Genomic DNA, 14,831 nt, shown 5'->3' on the forward strand with positions numbered 1-14,831 from the left:
GAGTTTGGCGGTGGTCCCGGCGTAGAGGGTGTTGCCGTAGTCCAGGCGACTCGTGACAAGGGCGCGGGTCACGGTTTTTCTGGTGTCGGCGGGGATCCAGCGGAAGATCTTGCGGAGCATGCGGAGAGTGAGGAAGCAGGCGGAGGACACGGCGTTGACTTGCTTGGTCATGGTGAGAAGAGGGTCCAAGATGAAGCCGAGGTTGCGGGCGTGGTCTGCGGGGGTCGGTGCGGTGCCGAGGGCCGTGGGCCACCAGGAGTCGTCCCAGGCGGACGGGGTGTTGCCGAGGATGAGGACTTCCGTTTTTTCAGAGTTCAGCTTTAGGCGGCTGAGCCTCATCCAATCTGCGACGTCCTTCATACCCTCTTGTAGGTTGGTCTTGGCGCTGGCGGGGTCCTTGGTGAGGGAGAGTACAAGTTGGGTGTCGTCGGCGTAGGAGGTGATGATGATGTCATGCTTGCGTACGATGTCGGCGAGGGGGCTCATGTAGACATTGAAGAGTGTCGGGCTGAGCGATGAGCCTTGAGGTACGCCGCAGATGATCTTGGTGGGTTCTGAGCGAAACGGAGGGAGGTAAACTCTTTGGGAGCGGTTAGCGAGGAAGGAGGCGATCCAGTCCAGGGCCTGGCCTTGGATCCCGGTGGAGCGTAGGCGGGTGATTAGGGTGCGGTGACAGACGGTGTCAAAGGCAGCCGAGAGGTCGAGGAGAATGAGGGCGACTGTTTCACCGTTGTCCATCAGGGTTCTGATGTCGTCTGTGACTGAGATGAGGGCGGTTTCCGTGCTGTGGTTGGTTCGGAATCCGGTTTGTGAAGGGTCGAGCAGGTTGTTGTCTTCCAGGAAGGTGGTCAGCTGTTTGTTGACGGTCTTTTCTATTACCTTGGCTGGGAAAGGTAGAAGAGAGATGGGGCGGAAGTTTTTCAGGTCGCTTGGGTCAGCCGTAGGTTTCTTTAGTAGGGCGTTGACTTCAGCGTGCTTCCAGCATTCGGGGAAGGTAGCAGAAGAAAAAGAAGAGTTGATGACGGTCTGGAGGTGCGGGGCGATGATGTCGTCGGCTTTGTTAAAGATGAAGTGCGGGCAGGGGTCCGAAGGGGCGCCGGAGTGGATAGAGTTCATGATGGATTTGGTTTCTTCCGTGTTGATGTGGGTCCAGTTGTTGAGGGTGATGTCCGGGGAAGCGGGTTCAGTGGTGTATGGTTGGGTCTGGTGTCCGAAGCTGTCGTGGAGGTCGCTGATCTTGCGATGGAAGAAAGTGGCGAGGGATTCGCACAAATCCTGTGAGGGCATGACGGCGTTGGCGCTGGCGCTGGGGTTGGAGAACTATTTGACGATGCTGAAGAGTTCTCTGCTGTTGTGGCTGTTTTTGTCTAGTCTGTCGGTGAAAAAGTTCCTTTTGGCAGTGCGGATCAGGTGGTGGTGTTCGCGTGTAGCGTTCTTGAGGGCGGTCATGTTGTCAGCGGTGTGGTCCTTGCGCCAGGCCTTCTCAAGGGCACGACAAGTTTTCTTTGATTCTTTGAGGGTGTCAGAGAACCAGAGAGGTTTTTTGGTGTTGGTCTGTCGATGCGTGCGTTTGAGGGGAGCAAGGTTGTCAGCGCAGTTGGAGATCCAGTTTGTGAGGTTGAGAGCTGCGTCGTTGGGGTCGGTGGTGAGGGTGGGTTGGTTGGCGGCGAGAGCGGAGAAGAGTTGCTCTTCAGGGATCTTGTTCCACTGTCGACGAGGGATGGGTTGAGTGCGGAGGTGGGAGGTCTCGCGTCGGAATGTGAAGTGGACGCAGCTGTGGTCGGTCCAGTGTAGGGCAGAGGTGTGGCTGAAGAAGACGTGTTTGCTGGCGGAGAAGATAGGGTCGAGCGTGTGTCCGGCGATGTGGGTGGCGGTGTTCACCAGTTGTTTGAGGCCGAGGTTGGCGAGGTTGTCGAGCAGGGTGGTGGTGTTGGGGTCGTTGTTTTGTTCCAGATGGAAGTTGAGGTCGCCTAGGAGGATGTAGTCCGGTGAGGCGAGGGCGTGCGGGGAGATGAAGTCGGCGATGGCGTCGCTGAAAGAGGCGCGAGGTCCGGGAGGACGGTAGACGAGGGATCCTCTGAGGGTGGTCCTTGGGTCGGTGCGAATCTGAAAATGCAGGTGTTCAGCGGCGAGGGGGGGGTCTTCGGTGGAGGTGGTGACGCTGATGGAGTCTTTGAAGATGATGGCGACACCTCCTCCTACTTGGTTGGTGCGGTCTTTTCTGGAGATCTTGTAGCCTTCGGGGATGGCGGTAGCGATGTCTGGAGCAGAGGAGGCGTTCATCCATGTCTCCGTGATGAAGGCGACGTCCGGGGCTGTGGAGTCCAGGAGGTCCCAAAGTTCAACGGCGTGCTTGTGGACGGAGCGAGCGTTGACCAGGATGCACTTGAGGTGGTTGATGGCGCGTGGGCTTGTGGTCGTGGTAGTTGCGTGGTGGAAGATGCGTTTGCAGGAGTTGCAGGCGAAGGGTCCATGGGTGCGTTTGGGGTGAGCTAGGAAGCAGGTTTTGGAGCGCCCTGGGTTGAGGGCGTGGAGGGTGGTGGGGTCGTAGCGGATCAGCGGGGCTTGGGGGAGCTGGGGACCAGGGGTCGTGGCGCTGGGCGCGGGCCAGGCGCGGACGGGCGCAGACGGGCTTGCCTCTGGCGCGCCCGCTGCGCGCGCCCGCTGCGCACTCGCGCAGCGGCCGCCATAAGAGGTAGGAGGGGGGGGGGAGGGGTCAGCTGGGGGCGAATGGGAGCTGGGGGGCGGGGGCGTGCAGGAGGTCGCGGCGGGAAAGCGCGAGGGAGGGGGGGGGACAGGTAGAGTGAGAGGAGCTGGGGGAGGGGGTTTAGGGTGGAGGAGGGTGAGTGTTAGGAGGTTTGGAGATTAGGGAGAGAGATAGGAGTAGGGTTGTGAAGATAGGGGAGGGGGGGTTGTAGAGGTGGGTGAGGGAGAGAGGTAGAGTGAGAGGATAGGGAGATAGGTAGTAGAGGGGGTGGCGGGAGGGGGGGAGAGATAGAGAAATAGATAGAGAAAATAGATAGAGAAGTCGATAGATAGGGAAATAGATAGATAGACAGATAGGTAATTGGGAGGAGGAGGTGGAGAGTGGGGGAGTTAGATAGTGAGATAGGGAGCTAGAGAGATAGGAAGATAGGAGGAGTGAGGGAGGTAGATAGCGAACGGGTTAGCTAGGGGTGAGAGAGGGGGAGGCGAGTGAGGGAGGGGGATGAGGAAGGAGCAGGAGGGCAGGCTCGGGGGAAGAAGACGGAGGAGGTAGAAGAGCCGAAGACAGGAGAACAGAGGACAGAAGAACAGAAGACAGAAGAACAGAAGACCGGAAGAGCAGAAGACAGAAGAACAGAAGAACAGAAGACAGAAGCACAGAAGATCGGAAGAGCAGAAGAACAGAGAAGAACACAGAAGAACAGAGAAGAACACAGAAGAACACAGAAGAACACAGAAGAAACGAGAAGAAGAACACAGAAGACCGGAAGAACACAGAAGAACAGAAGGGAAGAACAGAAGAACAGAAGAAAAGAACAGAAGAACACAGAAGAAGATTGCAGAGGGGGAGCGAGGAGGAAGAGACAGAGAGGAGGAAAAGAAGCAGGAGCAGGAGAGAAGGTGAGTGGCGCAGGGCAGGGCGAGGGGCTGGGAGGAGGGGGGTACTTACAGTTAGGTGGGTCTCAGGAACACAGGAACTCGGGAACTTGGAGGAGCTGCAGCGGCAGGGGGAGCGACCTACCCTTGGGTCAAGGGTCGCTACCACTGTCGCGCAGCGGCCGCCATAAGAGGTAGGAGGGGGGGGAGGGGTCAGCTGGGGGCGAATGGGAGCTGGGGGGCGGGGGCGTGCAGGAGGTCGCGGCGGGAAAGCGCGAGGGAGGGGGGGACAGGTAGAGTGAGAGGAGCTGGGGGAGGGGGTTTAGGGTGGAGGAGGGTGAGTGTTAGGAGGTTTGGAGATTAGGGAGAGAGATAGGAGTAGGGTTGTGAAGATAGGGGAGGGGGGGTTGTAGAGGTGGGTGAGGGAGAGAGGTAGAGTGAGAGGATAGGGAGATAGGTAGTAGAGGGGGTGGCGGGAGGGGGGGAGAGATAGAGAAATAGATAGAGAAAATAGATAGAGAAGTCGATAGATAGGGAAATAGATAGATAGACAGATAGGTAGGTAGGAGGAGGTGGAGAGTGGGGGAGTTAGATAGTGAGATAGGGAGCTAGAGAGATAGGAAGATAGGAGGAGTGAGGGAGGTAGATAGCGAACGGGTTAGCTAGGGGTGAGAGAGGGGGAGGCGAGTGAGGGAGGGGGATGAGGAAGGAGCAGGAGGGCAGGCTCGGGGGAAGAAGACGGAGGAGGTAGAAGAGCCGAAGACAGGAGAACAGAGGACAGAAGAACAGAAGACAGAAGAACAGAAGACCGGAAGAGCAGAAGACAGAAGAACAGAAGAACAGAAGAACAGAAGACAGAAGCACAGAAGATCGGAAGAGCAGAAGAACAGAGAAGAACACAGAAGAACAGAGAAGAACACAGAAGAACAGAGAAGAACACAGAAGAACACAGAAGAACACAGAAGAAACGAGAAGAAGAACACAGAAGACCGGAAGAACACAGAAGAACAGAAGGGAAGAACAGAAGAACAGAAGAGAAGAACAGAAGAACACAGAAGAAGATTGCAGAGGGGGAGCGAGGAGGAAGAGACAGAGAGGAGGAAAAGAAGCAGGAGCAGGAGAGACGGTGAGTGGCGCAGGGCAGGGCGAGGGGCTGGGAGGAGGGGGGTACTTACAGTTAGGTGGGTCTCAGGAACACAGGAACTCGGGAACTTGGAGGAGCTGCAGCGGCAGGGGGAGCGACCTACCCTTGGGTCAAGGGTCGCTACCACTGTCGCGCAGCGGCCGCCATAAGAGGTAGGAGGGGGGGGAGGGGTCAGCTGGGGGCGAATGGGAGCTGGGGGGCGGGGGCGTGCAGGAGGTCGCGGCGGGAAAGCGCGAGGGAGGGGGGGGGACAGGTAGAGTGAGAGGAGCTGGGGGAGGGGATTTAGGGTGGAGGAGGGTGAGTGTTAGGAGGTTTGGAGATTAGGGAGAGAGATAGGAGTAGGGTTGTGAAGATAGGGGAGGGGGGGTTGTAGAGGTGGGTGAGGGAGAGAGGTAGAGTGAGAGGATAGGGAGATAGGTAGTAGAGGGGGTGGCGGGAGGGGGGAGAGATAGAGAAATAGATAGAGAAAATAGATAGAGAAGTCGATAGATAGGGAAATAGATAGATAGACAGATAGGTAGGTAGGAGGAGGTGGAGAGTGGGGGAGTTAGATAGTGAGATAGGGAGCTAGAGAGATAGGAAGATAGGAGGAGTGAGGGAGGTAGATAGCGAACGGGTTAGCTAGGGGTGAGAGAGGGGGAGGCGAGTGAGGGAGGGGGATGAGGAAGGAGCAGGAGGGCAGGCTCGGGGGAAGAAGACGGAGGAGGTAGAAGAGCCGAAGACAGGAGAACAGAGGACAGAAGAACAGAAGACAGAAGAACAGAAGACCGGAAGAGCAGAAGACAGAAGAACAGAAGAACAGAAGACAGAAGCACAGAAGATCGGAAGAGCAGAAGAACAGAGAAGAACACAGAAGAACACAGAAGAACACAGAAGAACACAGAAGAACACAGAAGAAACGAGAAGAAGAACACAGAAGACCGGAAGAACACAGAAGAACAGAAGGGAAGAACAGAAGAACAGAAGAGAAGAACAGAAGAACACAGAAGAAGATTGCAGAGGGGGAGCGAGGAGGAAGAGACAGAGAGGAGGAAAAGAAGCAGGAGCAGGAGAGAAGGTGAGTGGCGCAGGGCAGGGCGAGGGGCTGGGAGGAGGGGGGGTACTTACAGTTAGGTGGGTCTCAGGAACACAGGAACTCGGGAACTTGGAGGAGCTGCAGCGGCAGGGGGAGCGACCTACCCTGACTATTTGTCATCACACAAAACTATTCCCACAAATTTTATTCCATTAAAATTCTGTCAGTTCTCTTTGCCTTTTAGTTCCCCTTGTTCTTGCCTTGTATTCTTCTGCCATTCTTTTCATCATTTTCTCTTCCTTCCTTCTCTTAATTCTTGCCATGATCATTAGTATTCCCCTCTTTATTCCCCAAATCCCAAAGATGCAAATTAGTACTATTAGTATTCCCTGTATTATTTTTAGTAATATTCCATTCCAAATGCCACCAAGCCAATTTCCCACTGAAGCAACTCCCTTTCCAACCTTCTCCCAAACTCCTGGTTCTTTCAATTCCTTCAAGTCTGCACTCTCTTTTGTTAGATTTGCAAGCATTGTTTTAATCTTCACACTGTTGTCTGGTATATACGTGCAACAGTGACGCGCACCAAGCATTTTGCAAACGCCGCCATCCTTTGCTAAAAGAATGTCTAGGGCAAGCCTGTTTTGAAGAGTCATAGCTCTTTCTGCTGCAAGTTCAGCATCCATCAGGATTATAGCACCTGAAAACTTTGTCAACATGTTATCCACTATAGTAGACAACTTTCTTATTTTGATGGAATTCAACACAACTCCCAATGAAGGAATCATGGCTCCAAATATATCTCCTACCACAGCAGCTGCAGTCTCTCTTTTCTGGATACGATGAGATCCAGACGTTTTTGGAATCACCGATAGGTCATCCAGTTGATAAACCTTTGGGAACACTATACCCAAATAACATCTCCCCCACCATCCCTTTGGAAGACGATAATAGGCATTATGCCCACAAATGTAATATACACCAGGTATGACAGGGTCAAGTCCGTTCAGCATGAATGTCCATTTGGCCCTAAAGATAAACGTATGTTTACATTCACTCGCTCCCACGAAAATGTTATCATAATAAGATTCACCATGATATATACAAAATTTCCCTACATGCCAAGCGTCTAAAGCTATTTTTCCTTGTGTTTTTATTGCGGCAAAAGCATAATTATCTACTGAAGTCCTCTTACTTAGCTCTTTTTCTAATTTCGCATTCATTTGTGCCCTTCTATCATCTGTGCGATCTAAAAAGCTTATTTCTACTGCAGAGAGCGAGCAGGTAAGGTTTTCCCTATGAGCGTGAGCTGTTTCAAAAGGTTGCATTGGCTCGAAAAATTCCCTCATTATTTTAGCATCCCAATCTTTAGCAATCTGGCTTAGTTGCGTTATTATAGGAACATATGCAAAGGTAACATCATAATTTGAATAAAAATACTGTATGTTAGTTTGACCATAAAATCTAGAAGTTACTAAACTACATGTAATCCCATATGTAAGAGGCATGTGGTGATAAGTCACCCCTTCCGTTACCGATGTCGGTATCTGTGTACACACATAACAATCTTTCGCATCCATAGTTTCAACATATTCTGTTAGTAGGCGATAGAAAACATTGTACGAAAGTTCCTTCTTATCATGCAAGTGTCTCTCATCTAATTCTAGTCTTTTCAATGCGGTTAGTTCAGTGACAGTAATAGGAGCAGAAGTAGAAGCATCAATTTTCTCATTCTCACCCTTACCACGCGTTGCAAGCACTATTGCCATTATTATTAGTACACATGCAGTTATCAAGCCTATACACGCATATTTACAATATTTCACTCTACTGTTTTGTGTAGCGTACTTAGTCATGATCTGTACAGAATCAGAGAGCTAGAAGCACTTATAAAGAAACGATTTAGCAATTAGTTACAAAGCTGAACGAGCGCAATGTTCACACAGTTTTCTTCAGGAGCCCAGTCACTTATCGGTTAGCAGCATTTGTCTCAATTCGGCAATAACTCAGTCTTTTATCAGTTAGCAACGTTGTCTCAAATCGGGTTTAAGAGTCAATCAGGTTATCAAAGTCTTATCAAGTTAGCAAATGTCTCATCCGGTTTAGCAATGTCTCAGCTGGTTGTATCACGTTAGATTATAGCAAGCAATGTCATTTATCACCCTTTCAATCAATAGTGTCCATAAAACTTTTCTTTTCTATTGGTATCTCTTCTTCTTCGTTCTCGAGGCTAAGAGATACAAATTTGTCGGTCCAATCGTCATTGACTACATATGCCCATTCTGGACCGGAATATCTCCTGTTTGGTATCCTTTTCCTTTTCAATTTTGCATCTCTCTTCGATTCTGCCTCACTGGTACTTTCCTCTTGGCCAAGTCTTTTTCTTCACTTGATGTTGGTACCACGACAGACACTTCCTTTCTTTTCTCTTTCACTCTTGGCCCTTCACTGTCGTTCAACGTTTCTCTAGTTCTTAGTTTTACTGGTGATATACTTGGTCTTCTCTTTGCACTGTGTCCACTTGATGGACCTGCGATCTCTTCTGAGGAAGTTTGAACAGTTTCGTTCTGTTCTGCCTTGTCCCCTCCTTCTGGGGAGTCAATCAGGTTTTTCTTTTCTTTTTCTGTACCGTCTGCTTCTGGGAAAGCCCTCCTCTGATCAGGCTCTCCTGCTTCTTCACCTCTTTCGAGCCCTTTGTCACCGTTACTTTCTTCAGGCTCTTTGTTACCTTCAGCTGCTTCAGGCTCTTTGTTACCTTCAGCTGCTTCGTCGCTGTCTGAGGTTTCTCCTTGGTCTTCCCCAAGTGAATCGGTTGTTTCGTCCTCAGAGAATATTTCTCTCTCGTCTATTTCTGCCTGTTCGCTCCTAGTTCTGTTTTGCTCTGTCTCAGCGCTCGGCACTTTGTTATCAGGTACTGGCAGTTTCAGCGCTTCAACTTCCTCATCTGTGGGACACAACACCTTCTTTGTATGACTGGCGTGAATCCAGTTGGGAACTCCCGCACACTTCACAGCGGTAGTGGTCGTCAGGATCACTTGGAAAGGGCCTTTCCAACGGGGTTCCAGACACGACTTCCTCACGTGCTTCTTTATCACGACCCAGTCACCTGCTTTCAGTGTGTGTCCTGGACCTTGGATCGGTGACAAGGTGGTTGCTTCCACCTGGTGAGAGAAAGAGCGAACCACGTCAGCCAGACCTTTGCAGTAGTCTAACACCATATCATCTGTAATATTCAAAAGCGCGTTTGCGGGAACTGCAGGAAGTCTCATGGCCCTGCCCATGAGAATTTCGTGCGGGGACAATCCAGTCTTTCTGTCAGGGGTGTTTCTCATTGACATTAACACCAAAGGCAATGCGTCAGGCCATTTCAAATTTGTCGATGCACATATTTTCGCCATTCTTGATTTCAGTGTACCATTCATCTGTTCCACCAGTCCTGAGGCTTCAGGGCGATAGCTACAATGCAGTTTTTGCTCAATGTTCAGCGCTGCGCAAAGTAACTTTATCACCTCGTTATTGAAGTGACTTCCTCTATCTGATTCTAAAGAGATCGGGAATCCGAAACGTGGTATCAACTCCCTCAACAATAGTTTTGCAACTGTAAGGCTGTCATTTCTACGTGTGGGGTATGCTTCAATCCAGTGACTAAAAATGCACACAATCACCAACACATACTTCAGACCTCCATGCACAGGCATCTCAATAAAGTCCATCTGCATTCTGCTGAACGGGCCACCCGCCCTGCCAATGTGGCTCACGTTCACAACCGTTCCCTTTCCTGGGTTCATCTGCTGACAAATGACACAACGATGGAAAACTGCTTCTGCAACTTGACGGAATCTGGGGTTAAACCAATCAGTTTTGAACAATCTTATCATGGCATCTCTCCCTAGGTGAGCCTGCCCATGATAGAACCGCGCTAGCTGCGATAAGAGACTATTTGGTAAAACAAATTTTCCTTCATTTGAAACCCATAACTCATCTGGTCTCCTTGTACATTGTGACTTAATCCAGGAAACTCTTTCATCCTCCCTGACGCTATTCTGTAATGCTTTTAGTTCATCCATTGTATCCACGACCTTCAAGGCAAATGCTTCAGCTGGTTCGAGTTCTGCTTCACTTATCAAATTCCATTCATCCCTGAGCAATATACAGTTCAAGGCACAAAATCTTGCGACTTGATCCGCATATGCATTTCCCAGGGAAACATAGTCCTGTCCTTTTGTATGAGCACTACACTTTACCACTGCAATTTCGGCTGGCATCTGAATGGCGTGTAACAATTCCCTTATTCTCTCCCCGTTTTTCACTGGGGACCCTGAAGAGGTCAGGAAACCTCTCTGTGACCATAGTTGCCCAAAGTCGTGCACAATTCCAAACCCGTACTGACTGTCAGTGTAAATGGTAACCTTCATCAATGTAGACAGTTGGCATGCTCTTGTAAGGGCTACAAGCTCTGCTACTTGTGCGGATTAGACTCCTTGAAGCCAGGATGCTTCCAAGACACCTGTTACAGTACATACAGCATATCCTGCTTTCAAAATTCCCAACCCATCTCTTAGACATGAACCATCAACAAAAATAATATGGTCATTTTCATCAAGCTTAGTATCCCTAATATCAGGTCGGGGTTTTGTGCAAAATTCAGTCACCTGAAGGCAGTCGTGCTCGACGTCTTCAGCGTTCTCAATTTCAGCATTTTCACGGGGAAGCAAGGTTGCTGGATTCAACGTAGTGCACCTTTTCAGCTGCACATTCGGTGAGCCCAGAATTATTGTTTCATACCTTGTGAGTCTTGCTCCAGTCATGTGTTGCGTTCGGGAGCGGGTCAAAAGTATCTCAACTGAGTGAGGGACCATGACTGTTAATGGGTGTCCCATCACTATTCCTTCACTCTGAGTGAGGCTGATACCAACTGCTGCTACGGCGCGCAAACACCCTGGCAGCACTGCTGCGACCGGATCCAAAGTAGCTGAAAAATACGCTACTGGTCTGTTTATGCCACCATGGGCTTGGGTCAAGACAGACAAAGAACATGCATCACGTTCATGACAAAACAATGTGAAAGGCTTTGTGTAATCAGGCATACCTAAAGCTGGAGCCCTGCACATGCATTCTTTCAATTCAATAAAAGCATCCATCTCATCTCCTTTCAGCTCAATTTCATCCAAGGCATCCTTCTGGGTCAGTTTCAGTAAAGGCTTTGCTAGAGTTGAAAAGTTGGGAATCCACTGGCGACAGTAGCTCACCATCCCCAAAAACTTCCTCACCTCCCTCCTCGTCTTTGGTGGACTCATTTGAAGTACACTTGTTATTCTGTCCTTCATTATTCTCCGTGACCCTTTCTCTATTTGATGACCCAAGTATTTTACTTTCTTCTGACAGAACTGCAACTTTGAAGGAGACACCTTGTGTCCATTCCTTCCCAAATGGTTCAGTAGAGCAATGGTGTCGGCTGTGCAGCCACTTTCTGTCTTAGATGCAGTCAGTAAGTCATCGATGTACTGTACTAGGGTTGACTCGAATGGCAATTCTAACGCTTCCAAGTCTTTCTTTAGAATCTGATTGAAAATTGACGGTGACTCCGAAAACCCTTGAGGAATTCGATACCAACTGTAAACTCTGTCTAAGAATTTGAAACAAAAGAGAAATTGGCTGTCCTCATGAAGAGGCACCGAAAAGAATGCTTGTGACAAGTCAATGACTGAGAACCACTCGGCCTCGCAAGGGACTTGAAACATTATCACAGCTGGATTCGGTACTACAGGGCAGCATTTAATTATGATGTCATTTATTTTCCTCAAGTCCTGCACGATTCGGACCTTTCCACTCGGCTTTATTAGTCCCATGATTGGTGAATTACATGGACTGCTTAACACTTCTTTCAGTACTCCCTGTTTTACAAACTCGTCAATGAGTTGGGCGACTTTCATGAGGGTGTCTTGTGCCATGTGGTATTGTGGGGTCTGGGGAAAGGTTACATTGGGTTTTACGGTCACTTTCACTGGTTCCACTCCTTTCACCAATCCCACCTCTTTTCCTGTCATATCCCACACTTCCTTTCCGACTGTTTCCCGTAATTCAGCTGGAATATCTTCTTCAGTTTTCATCGGAAAAAGGTTAATCAGAGGATATTCTTCATCGACAGTTTCCATCTCATCCCCTTCTACACTGTCCTCTTCTTCCCCATCACTGCTCGTCTGAATTCTAATTCCATCGTTCGAACACATAATCGAACATCCCAATTTGCGCAATAGGTCTCTCCCTAACAGTGCTATCGGGCTTGAGTCACATACCATAAAATTATGTGACCCTTGATAGTTACCAATTCTGACTTGTACTGGATCTGTGATTGGGTTCGTCAGGTGCCTGTTTGCTACTCCCACTACTTGAACTGTTCTCCCTGAGAGTGGCAAATTTGGTACTTCAATGCTCCTAACAGTTGAACGTGTGGCTCCTGTGTCAACCAAGAATGAAACACGATGACCCATAACTCTTCCCTCCACATATGGACCCTTTTGATCAACTTCCAAGGATGCTGCAAGCACACAATTTCCCTCCTCATCTGAACTTTCACTCTCCCATACATTGTTTATTCCATTCTCACTGTGTAATGTGAACTGTTGTACGGTGCCATTTGTATTCATCACCTGACCCGAGACCTGTGGAGGAACCATCACTTGCTGCTGACTCACTGGTGCCAAAGGTATTTGCATTTGCTGATTAGGTACCATGGGAAACTGCTGTTGCATTGGCTGCATTTGCGTCATCTGCATACGGGCATCTGCATCTGCTGCGGCTGCATGGGCTGTAATCCCTGCAGCTGATTTATGGTCTGAAAATTTGGGTTTGGACCTCTCATTTTCGGTCCCCTCATTGTCTGGAATGCATTGACATCATTGTTTTGCTGACCAACACCTGCACCTTCCTGCATCACCATCGGGCACTCGCGTTTCCAATGCCCGACGATTCCGCACACGTGACACGGCATCACCCTTTTCATTGCCTGCACACCATTCGGAATTGCAACAGTGTTCAAATCTGGACCATTACTCCCAAAGCCTCCTCTGCCTCTGCCTCTCGCCTGTGGCTGAAACACCATATTTCCCTGCGGCTGCGGCTGCGGTATCTGCTGTTGGAACCCTTGCAACCCTTGCAGACCTGTCTGAGCTGCTTTAAGTTGCATCACCATCACTTTCTCTTTCAACCTTTTCTGTTTCACTTCAATTTCGTCGCTACAGTATTTCGCATAATTCAACACCTCATCAATAGGTTTCGACTGCCAACAAATCAAATGCGTCTTTATCATCTGACTTATCTCTGGTCTCAGCCCTTCCACAAATCTAAACACAAAATGAAGCATGTCCTTCGCCTCTATTGTTTCCGTGCCACTGTAGTTCTTGAACGCCTTCAACAACCTCTCATAGTAACCATGAATCGACTCTTTAGCCTCTTGGGCAGTTCGATCAATCTTCTGCCAATCCACATTTTTCGCGGCAACCTTCGTCTTCAAATGCTCAATCACCTTATAGTACAAGCTCATTACCATAGGTGATGGTGCACCCGTATCCCTGTCTCTCTCTGGTTCACTTGTCGGCCAACCTACAGCCCTTTTGCAGTCCTCCCACAAATCTGCCGGAACCACAATCTCAAAGAGGGTGTTCAGGTCTTCCCAAAGACATTTTGCAAGCTTCACAAACCTATCAGTCTGTTGATACCATTCAATCGGTTTCTCTCTCAGTTTGGGAAAATCATCAGTAAAAGACTGAATGTCGCTTCTGTGCCACGGTACATGTATTAATTTTCCCCCTGCTGTCTCCCTCATTGGTAACATGGTTATTGCATCACTAATCTGTGATCTTTTCTCGTTGTGCTCTGGGACACTGTCTTTCCTCTTTTCCTTTTTCTTTGCCCATCTGCTTCCCCATTTGTCTAAGCACCTCCACACTTGTGCACTCTGCAGCAATTCTCTAAGGTGCGTTTTCATGCCTGCTGACCTCATGTGTTCAAAGTCTGTGGTCCCGAAATCCAATCTATAGCTCCTGCTCAAGTGTTTTGTCTTGTCTATCTCAACCCCGTTTTTGTCAGCTATTTCTTGCAACCTTCTATGTACCTTGTTCACTTCTCTCGTAATCCTAGGACATAGATACCTCAGCTCTTCTTCCGAGTAGGACTCTAACCTATTCAAACCCATAGTCCCTTCCACCAATTCTTCTGCTTCCATGTTCAACCTGACCTTATTCAGATAGTCTTCTCCCTTCCCACTGGCTGAGCTTTGTGTGGAATTCAGACTGTTGAACCACTGTGTCAGCTGTTGCGCATTCAACCTCATCAGTGTAGCATTCACATCGACTGCCATTGATGGTTGCGGCAACTTTTCAGTGTTCGATGATAGCGGTATCATCAGTGGGGGACTCGACCTCACCGCTGTTGACTGAGCACATATGGGACTAAACTCCATCAAGGACCCAGATCCAGTTGGCAGAGCCGCTATCGGAGTTGTCTCTGGAGTGTTTTCTATGCACCTCCTTTCCGTCCCACTCTGCACCATTGATCCTTGACCGCTCATACCTGAGTTAGGCTGAATGTACAAAGGTACCGGTGGACCTACAGTAATGGGTAGGGATATTGCATCTGGGTTCTGTCCATTCCCCAGGTTCTGAGGCATGTTCATTCCCACACTATGGGTCATCATTGCCGGCATGCCCGTCTGACTCCCCGTCATCTGAGCATGTGCGGTTCCCCCCTGCATCTGCTTTTGAGGCATCAAAAACTGGGTTGATTCAGCTTGTGCCAATGTTGGGTTGCGACCATTCTGTACTCCCATTACGGTTGGATCTAGAATCATTCCCGTACTGTTGTCACTGCTGTAGTACCTTGGGACCTGCGGCTGATAATTTTCTGCTGTTTTCAATATAGGCACATCTGGATATATTCTCCTAACCTGCGGTATCTGCGGGGTGAACAGTAAACTCGGGTCCTTAGATCCCGATGGCGTTTCTGAACTCGGAGTTTCATTATTCTGTACCGGTGCCGGAGGGGCAGAACTGGTACTTGGACCTTGTTCACTCTCTGCATAAGGTGGTGGAC

This window comes from Pleurodeles waltl, chromosome 2_1, assembly GCF_031143425.1.
Source record: "Pleurodeles waltl isolate 20211129_DDA chromosome 2_1, aPleWal1.hap1.20221129, whole genome shotgun sequence".
In the NCBI taxonomy this organism is placed as follows: domain Eukaryota; kingdom Metazoa; phylum Chordata; class Amphibia; order Caudata; family Salamandridae; genus Pleurodeles; species Pleurodeles waltl.